Here is a 16,768-nt window from a genome sequence, read left to right on the forward strand (position 1 = left end):
TGTTCGGATCAATGTTATGTCACCATCTTGTACTTACATAGACATAGACTCCACTTTGCTTGTAGGTACCGTACTTACATTGTAACTACCGGAAACTTCATTGTCTTCTCACCATTACAGACACCGGCTTGATCACATACTTGCCAACTTACCTTACGTGCTTCCCTTACCTTACGTGCTTCCCTTACCTTACGTGCTTCCCTTACCTTACGTGCTTGTACTTACATTATCAGTACCGAAAACTTCCGGCGTAAACTCATGATATGATGTTATTCGTAAAAATAATAATCAATGCACGCACGAAAAGACTTCGCGCGCATGAAAGTAATGCACGCCTGACAAAAAGTTATGTATTGCTTTTATTAATAAAATTAAATTTGTGCATTAATCATCCTGCGTTAACCGGCCTTCAGTTTCTTGTGAAGATTTAGCACGTAAACCTTCCCTCATATTCTATGCTCGGGGCAAATTAGCATGACAAGTTCAATAATAATTTCAAAAATTTTCAGGATTTTCAACATTCATTACTACTCACTAAATTACTACTTTTGTAATCACTACACAGTCTTTAGTAAGCATTCTTTCATCATCCACTAATGATTACCATAGATCATCTTTCGCTCACCAGCCCTCATTCCACGTAGTTAGATGCAGGCCTAAAAGTTTGGCCTGTTTTGCTGCGTCTAAAGTTTAGGGCCCGCAAATTCTGCCAATATTTCAACGATATTTCAATCAAGTCCACGAGAATATCGCATCGGTGCTTATTGGTGAAGAGTGGCTGGAGAAGAAGCGTTTCAGTCGATTTATCGCTTAGGGGCCAACCATAAGTGGTCCCTTGCGGCGCACTCGCTAGAACAAAGACTTAAAGTTTGCTTGTTAAGAAAGCCGCAGGTTTGTTCCTTACTTCCACCTGGGGTTTGTTCCTTACTTCCACCTGGGGTTTGTTCCTTACTTCCACCTGGGGTTTGTTGGAGGAGTAAAACTCTGGTGACTGCAAAACTCTCGTAAAGATGACAGGAAAAGAGCCTCGGAGGTTTAGTTGCCGCCTGCTAAGCTTGGTGAACGAACGGCTTGATCATTATATTAGAGAAAATACGGAAGAATAATGAAATGTTAATAGTGGGATGGGAAGATTGGAAATTCTTGTGAAAAAAATTAAAATTTAAAAAAACATCTCATTTTACTCATCAAGGCTTTTTTTAATATTACTCATTTACAGGTAAGGGTCTAGAATCGTTATTTTTTACTTATAGAACTCACGATTAGCAGACTGAACCAGAAATTTTCAAAAACCAATAATTAAATTACATTTCTCTGCTACGATGCAATCTAGATGTTAGATGATTAGAAATTTCGAAGTTAGGGTCAAGCTATTATAAGTTCAGGGAGTCTAGTATAAGATTTGAATTTATGTTTTTGCCACGAAGAAAATATTTGAACATCGGCGATAGGGCCAGTCGTTCCTTACTTGGTGTTGTTAGTTATTTATCTGGCATGCGCACAATTTTGATTTATCAATTGTGAAAATAAAAAATATTCTCATTCTTTATTGGTGGATTTTTCCGCCTATCCCTGTTATGAGGTGTGAACAAAAAAAACTACCTAACAACCACTGCGCGTGTTCACACCTGTAAGCCCATGTAAATACTGGCGCCAATTAAAGCATATACGAGCATGGCACTAATTAAGATGTTGAATTGGATTAGATTAGATTTTCTTTGAATAAACTACGACAAGCCATGATTACTATCACGTTATTCTTAACGCGAGTAAATCCTTAGCGAAAGCTTCCTAGATTTGATTCCACGTTATCGAACATTTGATTCTTAGTGAAAGCTCTCTTTCTTATGTATTCGCAGGTCACACTTCCCTTTTTACATTAAGACTTGCGTCACGAAGATTAGTGCCTCCTGGCCTTTACTTTAAAAAAGTTAAGAGATCGTAAGTTCATCAGCCAATCATTGACGGCCTTTCAAGCAAAAACAACCAATCACTGACAAGAAAATAGAGCGTAAATACTTACGTTCACTTAGCAAGTTTTGAAAGTATGGCCCAGGGTATATAGCTTACAAGTTTGCTGCACGGAACCCGATTCTTGTACAAGGGAACGCGTTAGTACTGAAAGTCGCTACTCGTTTGCCGGGGCACGTTCGGGTATAGGATTGAGGTGGAAGTTCTCTTTGATGTGGAGACGTTCGATGTGCAGACGTTCGATGTGCAGACGTTCGATGTGGAGACGTTCGATGTGCAGACGTTTGATGTGCAGACGTTCGATGTGCAGACGTTCGATGTGGAGACGTTTGATGTGCAGACGTTCGATGTGCAGACGTTCGATTTGCAAACGTTCGATGTGTAGACGTTCTTTGTGCAGACGTTATGTGGAGACGTTCGATGTGCAGACGTTCGATGTGCAGACGTTCGATGTGCAGACGTTCGATGTGGAGACGTTTGATGTGCAGACGTTCGATGTGCAGACGTTCGATTTGCAAACGTTCGATGTGTAGACGTTCTTTGTGCAGACGTTAGATGTGCAGACGTTCGATGTGGAGACGTTCGATGTGCAGACGTTCGATGTGCAGACGTTTGATGTGGAGACGTTTGATGTGGAGACGTTTGATGTGCAGACGTTTGATGTGCAGACGTTTGATGCGCAGACGTTTGATGTGCAGACGTTTGATGTGCAGACGTTTGATGTGCAGACGTTCGATGTGCAGACGTTTGATGTGCAGACGTTCGATGTGCAGACGTTCGATGTGGAGACGTTTGATGTGGAGACGTTTGATGTGCAGACGTTCGATGTGCTGAAGTTCGATGTGCAGACGTTTGATGTGCTGACGTTTGATGTGCAGACGTTCGATGTGCTGAAGTTCGATGTGCAGACGTTTGATGTGCTGACGTTTGATGTGCAGACGTTCAATGTGTAAACGTAAGTTCAGCGCATTGAAACATTATGATGTGATATACGCTTCAATATACTCGCTACCTGAGACTCGTATAACTTGTTATAAATTGCTTGAATTACACGTTGATTAGAATCTTCGTTTATTTTTGTATTTTTTAAATGTATTCTGATGAAATCTTTCAATCGTTCGAATTTATTATACGTTTGATGTTTTTCTAATCGGTAACCCATAGATTGAGGCGAACGGGAAACTGGTGTAGTCCTTTGTCTAGAGCTTGATCGTCCGACGCTATTATTCTCAAATCCTAAATATCCTACAATTTAAATTAATTATTACGTTTGTCATAAAGTCTTCGACCATCTGAATTGAGCGCGATGCATACATAATCATTGTCCAAGGTTCACTTCCATGTTTCTTAACCCAGGATCTTCGAATAATTTTCACCGTTGCTCATTTTTGAAAGGGAGGGGGACGCCAGTTGAGGGGAATGTAATCATGCATTGCAAGAATTTCCTCCTCTTGAACCCTCTTCCTTAAAAGGCAAAAATGACCTGAGGGAAATGAGGAGCGTATTTTTTTGGTCCTCGCTTCGAGGGCTTTTGCGACGCTGCTGACATCGCTGTGGCGACTCGGGTATGATCCTCTGTTGCTGAGCGACGCTTCAACGATGGCCAACCTTCGGCCGACTTTCTCAACGATGGCCAACCCTCGGCCGACTTTCTCAACGATGGCCAACCCTCGGCCGACTTTCTCAACGATGGCCAACCCTCGGCCGACTCACGCAACGATGGCCAACCCTCGGCCGACTCGCGCAACGATGGCCAACCTTCGACCGACTCTCGCAACGATGGCCAACCTTCGGCCGACTCTCGCAACGATGGCCAACCTTCGGCCGACTCTCGCAACGATGGCCAACCTTCGGCCGACTCTCTCAACGATGGCCAACATTCGGCCGACTCTCGCAACGATGGCCAACCCTCGGCCGACTCTCGCAACGATGGCCAACCTTCGGCCGACTCCCGCAACGATGGCCAACCTTCGGCCGACTCTCGCAACGATGGCCAACCCTCGACCGACTCTCGCAACGATGGCCAACCCTCGGCCGACTCTCGCAACGATGGCCAACCTTCGGCCGACTCTCGCAACGATGGCCAACCTTCGGCCGACTCTCTCAACGATGGCCAACCTTCGGCCGACTCTCGCAACGATGGCAACCTTCGGCCGACTCTCGCAACGATGGCCAACCTTCGGCCGGCCGACTCTCGCAACGATGGCCAACCCTCGGCCGACTCTCGCAACGATGGCCAACCTTCGGCCGACTCTCGCAACGATGGCCAACCCTCGGCCGACTCGCGCAACGATGGCCAATCTTCGGCCGACTCTCGCAACGATGGCCAACCTTCGGCCGACTCTCGCAACGATGGCCAGCCTTCGGCCGACTCTCGCAACGATGGCGAACCCTCTGCCGACTCTCGCAACGATGGCTAACCTTCGGCCGACTTCTCGGCCGACTCTGATGTTATGCTGAATTTTTAAAGCGGATTATCGTATGTTCGTTGCCCACTAATACGAAGATGGCCGAACATGAGTTACTTGTATGAACATTAGCAGACAATATGTATGTATGAACATGAATGGACAAAAATTGACGATAATATTTGTTGAATTAATAAACTTGGAAGTTAATCGAAAATTTTCTGGCAGCCTGGATTAAAAATTTAGTAGAATTGTTGTTGAATTGTTATTCATGTAGCCTGGATAGAAAATATCGGTTAGTTTGGGATATTCTACTTCACGAGGCGAGAAGATCAAACTTCGCGTAGACCAAATACAGAACTTAGCGCTTCATGAAAATCGTCTCATGCGACCTGTATATGAATTTCGTTCAGCGTCTACGAAATTTTTCGCGATGAGTTTATTTACGAGTATGCACTATATTTTTACTCATGTATTTAAATTTGTGCTTGTAATTTTTATCGTATATTTATATTTAACGTACCATTGCACATTATTTCCTAATGCCATTGAATAGCATTTAGTTTTAAATTTTCATCCAAAATTGTACACGATTTTTCACGTAACATGAATACGAAATTTAGCGAAGTCTGAATGCAAGAGTTCGTCAAAGCCTGATGTTAAAATTCCTTGTAGCTTGGATAACTTGACGCTCTACAAGATCCTAGGTTAGCGCTTCTAAAGCGCGATAAATACGCGCCTGTACAGTGACCATAAATTAGAGCGAGGGAGAACGGTTCCTTTCAAGTGAGGGGAGTACGAGGGATTGGAACAATGAACGTACTCGTCCATTTGTCGGTCTCGAGATGTGTGAAATTTAGAAAATCTTGAATGGCGTATTGGAGTTAACTGATATTGAATACTAGGGCTATATATGATTTTTTTCCGTGTTAATTTAAAATATCGTCAAGAATATTGGTAGCCTGTAAAGCGGACGAAAATAAGGAGATGAAGTGACGAAAAAGCGGACGTAAATAAGGACATGAAGTGACGAAAAAGCGGACGAAAATAAGGAGATGAATTAAGTGACGAAAAAGCGGACGAAAAATAAGGATATGAAATGTCGAAAAAGCGGAAGAAAACAAGGAGATGAAGTGACGAAAAAGCAGACGAAAATAAGGATATGAAGTGACGAAAAAGCGGACGTAAATAAAGAGATAAATGACAAAAAAGCGGACGAAAATAAGGATATGAAGTGACAAAAAAGCGGACGCAAATAAGGATATGAAGTGATGAAAAAGCGGAAGAAAATAAGGAGATGAAGTGACGAAAAAGCGGACGAAAATAAGGATATGAAGTGAGGAAAAAGCGGAAGAAAATAAGAAGATGAAGTGAGAAGGCTCTCATTTCTAAGTCGGGTTTTATTGCTAGTGTTTAACGCAGTTACCTCGGCGCTGCATCAAGACGATGCGAGTGTTCAGCATAATTGTTCGCGTCATTGCCTCCATAATACTGCCATTTGTAGCACTCTTGAGTGCACGGAACTCTTATTGCTGTGTTGCTAATAATACGGCCATTTGTAGCACTCTTGAGTGCACGGAACTCTTATTGCTGTGTTGTTAATAATACTGCCATTTGTAGCACTCTTGAGTGCACGGAACTCTTGTTGCTGTGTTGCTAATAATACTGCCATTTGTAGCACTCTTGAGTGCACGAAACTCTTGTTGTTGTGTTGCTAATAATACTGCCATTTGTTGCACTCTTGAGTGCAGGGAACTCTTGTTGTTGTGTTGCTAATAATACTGCCATTTGTAGCACTCTTGAGTGCACGAAACTCTTGTTGCTGTGTTGCTAATATTACAGCCATTTCCCTAACAAAATTTAAATTGTAGCACTCTTTCGCTTCATATCAAGTATAATGCTGGATGCTGGTCAATCGGTGTTGCTTCCGGTGCGTGCATTTGCTGTTCCCAGTTTTTTTAATTGTTTAAATTTTCTTAAACTGTCTTAACCTGTGACTGGGGCCATGTCAGCGCTTTATTTTTAAGCAGCACCTGAGGACCGGGATACGTGACTAAGTTCGTGAGAGATAAGTAAGACACCATCTGTCTTGACTCTAGAGAACTTATCTTAATACGGGGTGGTAATAAAGACACCATCTGCCTAGAGAACTTATCTTAATACGGGGTGGTAATAAAGATACCATCTGCCTAGAGAACTTATCTTAATACGGGGTGGTAATAAAAACACCATCTGCCTAGAGAACTTATCTTATTTAGGGATTGTAATACAAGAGCGATGCGATAATACAGGTATAGGCTAGAACGTCGGCAGTTAGGTCGGAGTAGCTGTAACGCTAGTTACATTAAATTGCGGCGTGCTTACTTGTCAGCTTCCGCGGGGTGCTTACTTAGGTTCCCAGCCCTTTTATATAAACTCGGCTTCCGCCCACTACTAAGGTCTTGATCGCGATGTTGAGGTCTTGAATAATAAGGTCTTGATCCGATGTTGTCCAAACGCCGACTCAGGTCTAGTACTTTTTCATCAGTCTCCATCAAATCCAGTGTATATTGCGCCTTAATTATAGAGGATTAAGCTTATAGTAAAATTATAATGAATATGATGAGACTCCAGATTGGTAGATGTTTCAATCTTATTGCTGGTGTTTCTCTGAAAATTCTTGAAAATTTTGCCATGGGACAATCGTACACAAAAACACAAACAGCTGCAGCACTCGCCGCAGCCCAAACAGCTGCAGTAGCACGCACAGCAGCCCAAACAGCTGCAGCAGCACGCACAGCTGCAAGTGCAGCGGTTAAGTGTATTGCTGCCATAACAGCTGCAGCACGCACAGCTGCAGCACGCACAGCTGCAAGTGTAGCGGTTAAGTGTATTGCTGCCATAACAGCTGCAGCACGCACAGCTGCAAGTGTAGCGGTTAAGTGTATTGCTGCCATAACAGCTGCAGCACGCACAGCTGCAAGTGTAGCGGTTAAGTGTATTGCTGCCATAACAGCTGCAGCACGCACAGCTGCAAGTGTAGCGGTTAAGTGTATTGCTGCCATAACAGCTGCAGCACGCACAGCTGCAAGTGTAGCGGTTAAGTGTATTGCTGCCATAACAGCTGCAGCACGCACAGCTGCAAGTGTAGCGGTTAAGTGTATTGCTGCCATAACAGCTGCAGCACGCACAGCTGCAAGTGTAGCGGTTAAGTGTATTGCTGCCATAACAGCTGCAGCACGCACAGCTGCAAGTGTAGCGGTTAAGTGTATTGCTGCCATAACAGCTGCAGCACGCACAGCTGCAAGTGTAGCGGTTAAGTGTATTGCTGCCATAACAGCTGCAGCACGCACAGCTGCAAGTGTAGCGGTTAAGTGTATTGCTGCCATAACAGCTGCAGCACGCACAGCTGCAAGTGTAGCGGTTAAGTGTATTGCTGCCATAACAGCTGCAGCACGCACAGCTGCAAGTGTAGCGGTTAAGTGTATTGCTGCCATAACAGCTGCAGCACGCACAGCTGCAAGTGTAGCGGTTAAGTGTATTGCTGCCATAACAGCTGCAGCACGCACAGCTGCAAGACGCACAGNACGGCTGCTGCACCTACACACACGGTCGTACGTACACACGATCACGGCTGCTGCACCTACACACGATCACCGCTGCTGCACCTACACACACGGTCGTACGTACACACGATCACGGCTGCTGCACCTACACACGATCACGGCTGCTGCACCTACACACGATCATGGCTGCTGCACCTACACACGATCACCGCTGCTGCACCTACACACACGGTCGTACGTACACACGATCACGGCTTCTGTACCTACGCACGATCGTACGTACACACGATCACGGCTGCTGCACCTACACACGATCATACGTACACACGATAACGGCTACTGCACCTACACACGATCACGGCTGCTGCACCTACACACATCATCGTATGTACACACGATCACGGCTGCTGCGAAAAAAAAACTCGCGGCAAAAAAAATGCAAAACAACATGAAAATGCACGACACTTCATGCAGAAGCGAGTTGAACGCACGTAATAACGAAGTATGTGTGCACGAGTTGAACTAATCTGTGTTCAATAATATTAGAGGCAAATGCTCAGTAAAATTACGAAGGATTTAAACGACAATATTTCTGTCGATTCCGTGAATAATGCCAAAAACAGCGTCCAAAAGCCATTTATTTGCAATGATGGAAATTAACAGATGTCGCGTTAATATCAATATAAAATTGCAGATTTAATATGGAATAGGTGACTAAGAAATTGAATTCATTCTTTTTAGCTGCAAGCACTAATTTCACCAGAGCATATATATGAAAGAAGCAATGGTCTAATATTAGTGATAATAGTGTGATAATTGTGGTAATTGGTAGTAATAATAATAGCTAGAGTCTAATAATAGATAGTTTAATATTAGGAAAAATAAATTAATAACGTCAGCTATAGGTTAATAATAACGGCAATAGTCTAAACAATGTTGTGCTCTCACAACATCAGCTACGGTATATTCATAAGACAGTTTATTCCGATGGTCAAGAGCGAAAATGGAGGAATCCTGTTATCAAAGTAATGTTTGTTATAAAAGTAATGTTATAGAAGTGATGTTGGTATGAAAGTAATGTTTGTCATCAAAGTAATATTGTATCAAATTTAATTTGGATTGGTTTCTCACTATTTTTGGTGTCATTTGTTTTTAGCACATTTTCTCATTTATGGAAAAAAATGCACTATTGTGCTCGCCATGTCCGTCCGTCCGTCTGTCTGTCTGTGTGTCCGTCCGTCTGTCCGTGACCTCATGTTTTCGTCGACGAGAAAATGCGCTCTCTGTCACTCACTGCAGTGAGTACGGAGTTATATTTTTTGATAAATATATTTGTATAATCTACGATAACTTTTTTTTGTTTTGTTCTGTTTTACGTAACAGTTCCGAAAAGAATACCCGTGTGAAATGCATCACTGCAAATGTAATATGAGAGCAGTCTCAGCGCCGCCATTAATATATAATATATATAATGTAAATTTACCAACGCATTCAGTACTAATTTTATTACCATACTGTAGCTTTAACAGTTCATTCAGTCTCAATGTTAGTGCCTGTATTTGATATTTTAATAGCAGATTGGCACGACGTTGCCCGAGGTCAACAATCCCTGTAATTTTAAAATCCCGGATCCCGTTAATAGGAATAGAATTGTTCAATGCTAAATGTGGAATGATCTGTTCAAACTCACGTTTCAGATAGAACATAGACTTCTAATTTGACTCCCGTTATAAAATGTTGAAAAACTTTATATTTGTCTTTAAGAGAAAGTACATATGCCAATTTATATATCAAATTTCAACTCTTGATCCCTTCATTTCCTTCAGGTTTTGCAATGCTTTGTCATTCTCCCACTAATAATAAATTTTCAGGTCACAACACTATAGGTATCCTAGATAAGCATCCGTGAAGCGCCTATATATTTTTGCAGTGCCAGGCTTCCAATACACACACTAACAATATATAATATCATAGCTTAAAGGAATACATTAATCAGTAATCAGCCGTACGTTAATGCCATGAACATTGCAGTACAATACGAGGTGCACTCGCAGCGACAAGAGGGGAGCGGATAATGCGGCAATTAAGGGTCCAGGCAATGAACGATTGTGGCAATAAGTGGCATGGCCTGCCTAGCCACAGCTGAGCGGTGTTAGATTGCCATTAAAAATCATGGTCGCTGTATCGCTGGCCACCGATAACAACACGATTGGCCACCGATAATATCTGAAGTTTGAGAGGAGGTCCTTTCGCGCCGCCCTCTGATTTACGACAAAAACAGCAACAATTAAAGACGATTTTGTGGGGCCCTCGCATTGTGTTCGATGTGCTGGGCCCTCGCATTGTGTTCGATATGCTGGGCCCTCGCATTGTGTTCGGTGTGCTGGGCCCTCGCATTGTGTTCGGTGTGCTGGGCCCTCGCATTGTGTTCGGTGTGCTGGGCCCTCGCATTGTGTTCGGTGTGCTGGGCCCGCACATTGTGTTCGGTGTGCTGGGCCCTCGCATTGTGTTCGGTGTTACGGTACTATAAGAAATATTTCCTATTATGTACGCTTTTGCTTAAGATTTTTAAGTAAAATTGTTTGCAAAATTTTCCATTCTTGACGCAGTATAATTAAAGTTGTGGCGAAAAATCTGTTCTGTTTCACGAATATTTTCCCATTTTTTTATGAGATGCTTATTTTTTCCTGTCAGACTGGATAATTTCATCTCATTTTATTTTAATATAAAATAAAAATAACTTAGTCTGTGAATGTATGGAAAAAAATTAAATATCTTATAAGTATGGTATTTCTGTTTGATTGGTTAATAATATGCCATAGTGTTTGGTCTTACTTGTGATATCTCCGCAGTATAAGCTCATTATATTACGTTCGCAATATAATGAGGCAATATATTATAGGCAATATATTGCAAAATATTATAGTGCATTCGTACTATAATGAGGCAATATATTATAGTACATTCGCACTATAATGAGACAATATATTACAGTACAAGTGTACTATTACAGTACATTCGTACTATAATGAGGCAATATATTATAGTACGAATGTACTATTATAATACATTCCTTCTATAATGAGGCAATATATCACAGTGCATTCGTTCTATAATTAGGCTATATATTGCAGTACGAATGTACTATAATATATTGCCTCACTATTGTACGTATGTACTATAATATATTGCCTCACTATTGTACGACATCTAGATGTGTATAAGAGACAGTCACTACACTCTGCTCTTCACTACACTCTGCTCTTCACTACACTCTGCTCTTCACTACACTCTGCTCTTCACTACACTCTGCTCTTCACTACACTCTGCTCTTCACTTCACTCTGCTCTTCACTTCACTCTGCTCTTCACTTCACTCTGCTCTTCACTACACTCTGCTCTTCACTACACTCACACATCATCACGAGATCGATGAACATCCTGTTGAAGCCTCGATACATTGCCACCATTTTTCGTAACGCATTTTAAGTCTCTTATTCGTATCTTTAATAAAATTAGAGATACGATTTCGTTGCTAATATCTTAAGAATATATTTCTGATAATTCAACTTGTAATAAAATTTTATTGCTGAAGATGCTATGCCGCTGAACCTTGTCTATCCGCGTTTTTTGTTCAAGGCAGTGGATTTTTCTCGTTTGTTATTAATAATATTCAATTCATACGTCGGCTATCGCCATGTCGTCTGTTTAGTGTATAGTCAACACATCTGTATGGAAGTACACACGCAAGTGTACGCGTATGTACGCACATAACACATGCGTTATGCACGCGTATCAACCTTCACCATATCGTCTCCTGACATTATCGATCTTCGTCGCAGTCGTCGTATTGATGTTCGTTAGTTCGTACGTCTTGCAGTAAAGACGTCCTCTTGCGCTATTATAAAATACGTTATTGATTATATTTATGTAATTGACGTTCGTTAGTTCGTACGTCTTGCTGTAAAGACGTCCTCTAACGCTATTATAAAATACGTTATGGATTATATATATGTAATTTACGTTTGTTAGTTGTTACGTCTTGCTGTAAAGATGTCGTCTTTCGCTATTATAAAATACGTTATGGATGTTATTTGTTATTTTCGTTCGTCTGTTCGTACGTCATGCTGTAAAGACGTCGTCTTACGTTATTATAAAATACGTTATGGACTTTATTTATGTAATTTTCATTCGTTAGTTCGTACGTCTTGCGGTAAAGACGTCTTACGCTATTATAAAACACGTTATGGACTTTATTTATGTTATTTTCGTTCGTCAGTTCATACGTCTTGCAGCAAAGAAGTCCTTGATCATCAGCATATGTATTGCACGTAACGAGTTTCAATTTTATATTTGCAGTAACAACTATTTTATGTCTCTTCAATTTATTTTATTTATTTTAACGTATTAAGGTATTCCTATTTTAATTTGAAACCTACCCGTTTTAACCTTTTGACTTTCCGAGATTTAACTGTGATTTACCTATTTCTACCGGCAATTTACCGAGACTTCACTGCAAGTTACCATGATTTACCGGAGGTTTACCGAGAATTTACTTCAATTTACCAAAGATATACTGAGATTTTACTGCAATTTACCGAAATTTACCGGAGATTTACTAAGATTTTACTGAAATTTACCAAAATTTACCGGAGAGTTACCGAGAATTTACTGCAATTTACCGAGATTTACCGAAGATTTACTGAGATGTTACTGCAATTTACCGAAATTTATCGGAGATTTACCGGGACTTTACTGCATTTTACCGACGTATTATTTTTTAATTTACCGGTGATTCGACGATTTTATTCTGCGATTTAACGGGTTTAATATGTAATTTACCGCGTATAGTTGAGCGTTTCATCTCCAGAGCCCGCATTCACCTTGCCGTTTTATACTCAGAATTCATCGCTGTGGATTCGTACTAATATTTTTTATTTGCCACTGAAATTGAAACAAATTTCATCAAAAATCAACCATTTTTAGCGCATTTTCTCATTTATGGAAAAAATGCACTATTGTGCTCGCCCTGTCCGTCTGTCTGTCCGACCGACCGTCTGTCCGTCCGTGCGTCTGTCTGTACGTCCGTCCGTCTGTTCGTCCGTCTGTCTGTCCGTCTGTCTGTCTGTCCGTCACTTCACGTTTTCGTCGACGAGAAAATGCGCTCTCTGTCGCTCACTGCAGTGAGTACTGAGTTATATATATTTTAATTTTTAACTCATTTCTAAACGCCGTCCGTCTCACTCGTTCATACGCTTGGCCGGCGTGGGTGCGGTCGAACATTCCAATTTTTTTTGCTGGATTTTTAAGTTTGTTGTCCGAGCTCCGAAACCTGAGACGAACCAAACAGTCTGCACGCCGCCATCATCGCAGTGAAGGAGGGAACGAAGAACTTGATTTGTTTGCTTTTTGTGATCCTACACCGCGTGCACCAGCGGTCCTATACAGGACTAAGTGATCCTACATCGCGTGGATCAACAGTCCTATACAGGACTAACTGATCCTACATCGCGTGGACCAGCAGTTCTATACAGGACTAAGTGATCCTACATCGCGTGGACCAGCAGTCCTATACAGGACTAAGTGATCCTACATCGCGTGGACCAACAGTCCTATACAGGACTAAGTGATCCTACATCGCGTGGACCAACAGTCCTATAACGGCTAAATTTCATTGATTTTACATGAAATTTTTAGAACACGGCTAAATTTAATTGATTTTACGTCAAATTTTTATTTAATTTGCGACCCATTTTCATTGATTTCACGTCAAATCAAAATTTTTATTGAATTTGCGACCCATTTTCATTGATTTCACGTTAAATCTTAATTGATTTCATGTGTTTTTTTAATTGTCATGGCCTTTTTCAGGTTTGCTTACAAGTGACAAATTTATCAGATAGGTATGTTTATACTCATTAACACTACTTCTAAGTTTAGTTTGTTCTGTAACGAATATGATATTCGTTATCGAAAATGATTTTCTACCGACAGGGGAATCCTAGGCGCGAAAAAATTGAAATGATTCTTATATAATCATCAAAGACTTAAATTGATTTTCTTCCTCAAATTCTCTAGATATAAGACGATTTAAATTCCCTAATAAGACTTCTAAGATTGTAAAGAAGGCGCCTTGCCACGTTTCTATCAGAGAATTATTATGCTTAATTGGTCTTCTTTTTTGACTTTCTGACACGCGATAATTTTAGGTTTTCGTGTTGTATTTTCTGCAAAATATAATCAATTGCACAATCTTTCGTATTAATATATTGTTTTGTAAAATTAATTACGTCATTTTACTTATTAATAGTTTTATTTCCATGATATACGTATAAATGCAAACTATTTTTGCGTCTCGTCCACGCTATAAAAAATGACAATCCCGCGTAAATTATCCCTGATAATGTAATGAAAATTTTTATTTACTAATACGGTACTTTGTCTACTTCCATGATTTTAGTGTAATACAAACAATTGTTACGTGTCTTTCACGCTATAAAAAAGACAATCCCGTGTAATTACCCCTGATGTAATGAAATGAAAATCGTACGTGAGTTATGACCTAAACAGCGTTGTAGCCTAACTCTTAACTCAGCACCAGACTGCAGACTCGGTAAAAGTTACCTCTTCAAGAATTACCTCAGAAGATGAGAATTTTTACCCGAGAGGATAAATGTTTAGGCAACTTTGTGCAACGCAGAAGCACCTCAGGGAAAATATTTTGAGGAATTACGTGGAACTTCTAAGTGCTCTTCTATGGCTCTCATTCTGTTGTACTCAGTGGATTGTTTCACTTCTGTTGAGCAATTTTTTTAAAATAGCTTATTTACTCGAGGCTAAAAGCAAAATGAACGTTTCTTGCTTGAATTCTCGTTTTAATTGAGTATTAAAATTAAAAGCTGTCAATGAATAAGTCTCGTATATAAGGCGAATGCAAAATACTATCGACAGCAAAAGTTTGGATTTAAATTAAGCGTATGCCTGGCAGACGGTCATTTCTCGTGTTGACAGTCACGAGAAAAATGCAAGGACTTGTACCGTTCCATCAAAAGTTGTCCTTGCCACTGTGCCCTCGGGAAGCTCCTTCCATATCTTCACCCTTTGACTTCCCTCTTCCCTTGCTTCCATATCTTCCCTCTTTGTCTTCCCTCTTCCCCTGCTTCCATTTCTTCCCTCTTCCCCTGCTTCCATATCTCCCCTCTTTGACTTCCCTCTTCCCCTGCTTCCATATCTTCCCTCTTTGACTTCCCTCTTCCCCTGCTTCTGTCTCTTATACACATCTAGATGTGTATAAGAGACAGGGCCCACCGCAGCGGGGACTGCACTGGCCCAGACCCTGGACCCTGCACTGGCCCAGACCCTGGACTTTGCAGCGGGGACTGCACTGGCCCAGACCCTGGACCCTGCAGCGGGGTCTGCACTGGCCCAGACCCTGGACCCTGCAGCGGGGACTGCACTGGCCCAGACCCTGGACTCTGCAGCGGGGACTGCACTGGCCCAGGCCCTGGACTCTGCAGACCCTGAACATCGTCTCACTCGGTGCCAAATGTTGGTAATCATTGGGGATTTGGAATGTTTCTCAAATAACAAGAACTGGTTATGTCTCATTACTTGTAATAATATTTTATTTGTTTTACCATAACTTCGGTTGTATTTGTTCCAGAATTCCATAATTAGAGCTATGACCGTGTACGGTTGATCTTGAGTCTATTATTTATCGTTGCTCAAATCTTGTTGTGATCGGGCTGTGGGTTTCATCTTTTAGCCTAAATTAACACGATATAATAATTATGTTCTAACAAATTTAGCTATCGTCGACGCATAAAAATAGTTTAAAACAACATTTACCTTCTTTACGTGCTGATTGGTTGTCACTGTGTCAGTTCAACGAGTGCTCAATGTCATTTCTCAATGTCATTCACAAACTTGTCTAACGCTCAATTGAAGTTTACTTTTGGATTTATCGCATAAATGTTAATTTTAAATTAATTTCGCTCGAGACTGACAGACTGATAAAAGCAGATAGGAAAATGAATGTTGCAAGTACGAGTAAAATTTACAGTGCAGGTGCAATACAAACTGTATTAGATTTGTAAATCAAGACGATGTGTATTGTTTATGAATAACTTCGCACTGAGTATGGTTATTTTACTCAAATGGTTTTACTCTCTGAGTATGGTTATTTTCGGTAAAAATACTTACTATACATGGTCTATAATTATCGACAATTTGAAAGCATCCAAAAGAATGCGATTCACACAATTATTTCGAAACCGCAAAATTTCTGCAATATTTTGATGAAATTGGACTTTCTATTGTAAAAGGAGTAGCAAAATTGGTGCTTCAGGTTTGTCGACGCATCACATTTCTTTTCCGTCATTTCCGCAAAGGTTTCTAAAATCTTTTGATTGCGCCTAAGCCTGCCTCCTTAAAGCTACTTTATTGCCATTAAAATCATTCAATTTTCCTCGTCCCTCCATTCAGGCTCGCTTTAATTAAAATCTGAACGAGCCACGGAATTTTCATTCCGCTGGTTCTTATTATCGCAGTTATTCCTATAATTAGAATCATTCTCTTCACTCGGTTTTCTTTGATTCTCATAGAAAACGCCCACCGTCAACGATATTTTAGCCGCCACTGTTTTAAAGTAGCTGCAGTTCAACATTGAACATTTTGGCGCATATCACTGAATTATTAAAAAAAATTATAACTCGCACGTAAAGTGTCTGAAAATATGTGATACATAATCTAGGACGTTCATGAAGATGCATTATTGGTGAATTAATTATCTAATTCTCAAGCGCAGGTGAGATTAATTAAGAAAGGTTAATAAGAAGACATTGAA

This window comes from Hyalella azteca, unplaced genomic scaffold, assembly GCF_000764305.2.
Source record: "Hyalella azteca isolate HAZT.00-mixed unplaced genomic scaffold, Hazt_2.0.2 contig5597, whole genome shotgun sequence".
Classification (NCBI taxonomy): domain Eukaryota; kingdom Metazoa; phylum Arthropoda; class Malacostraca; order Amphipoda; family Hyalellidae; genus Hyalella; species Hyalella azteca.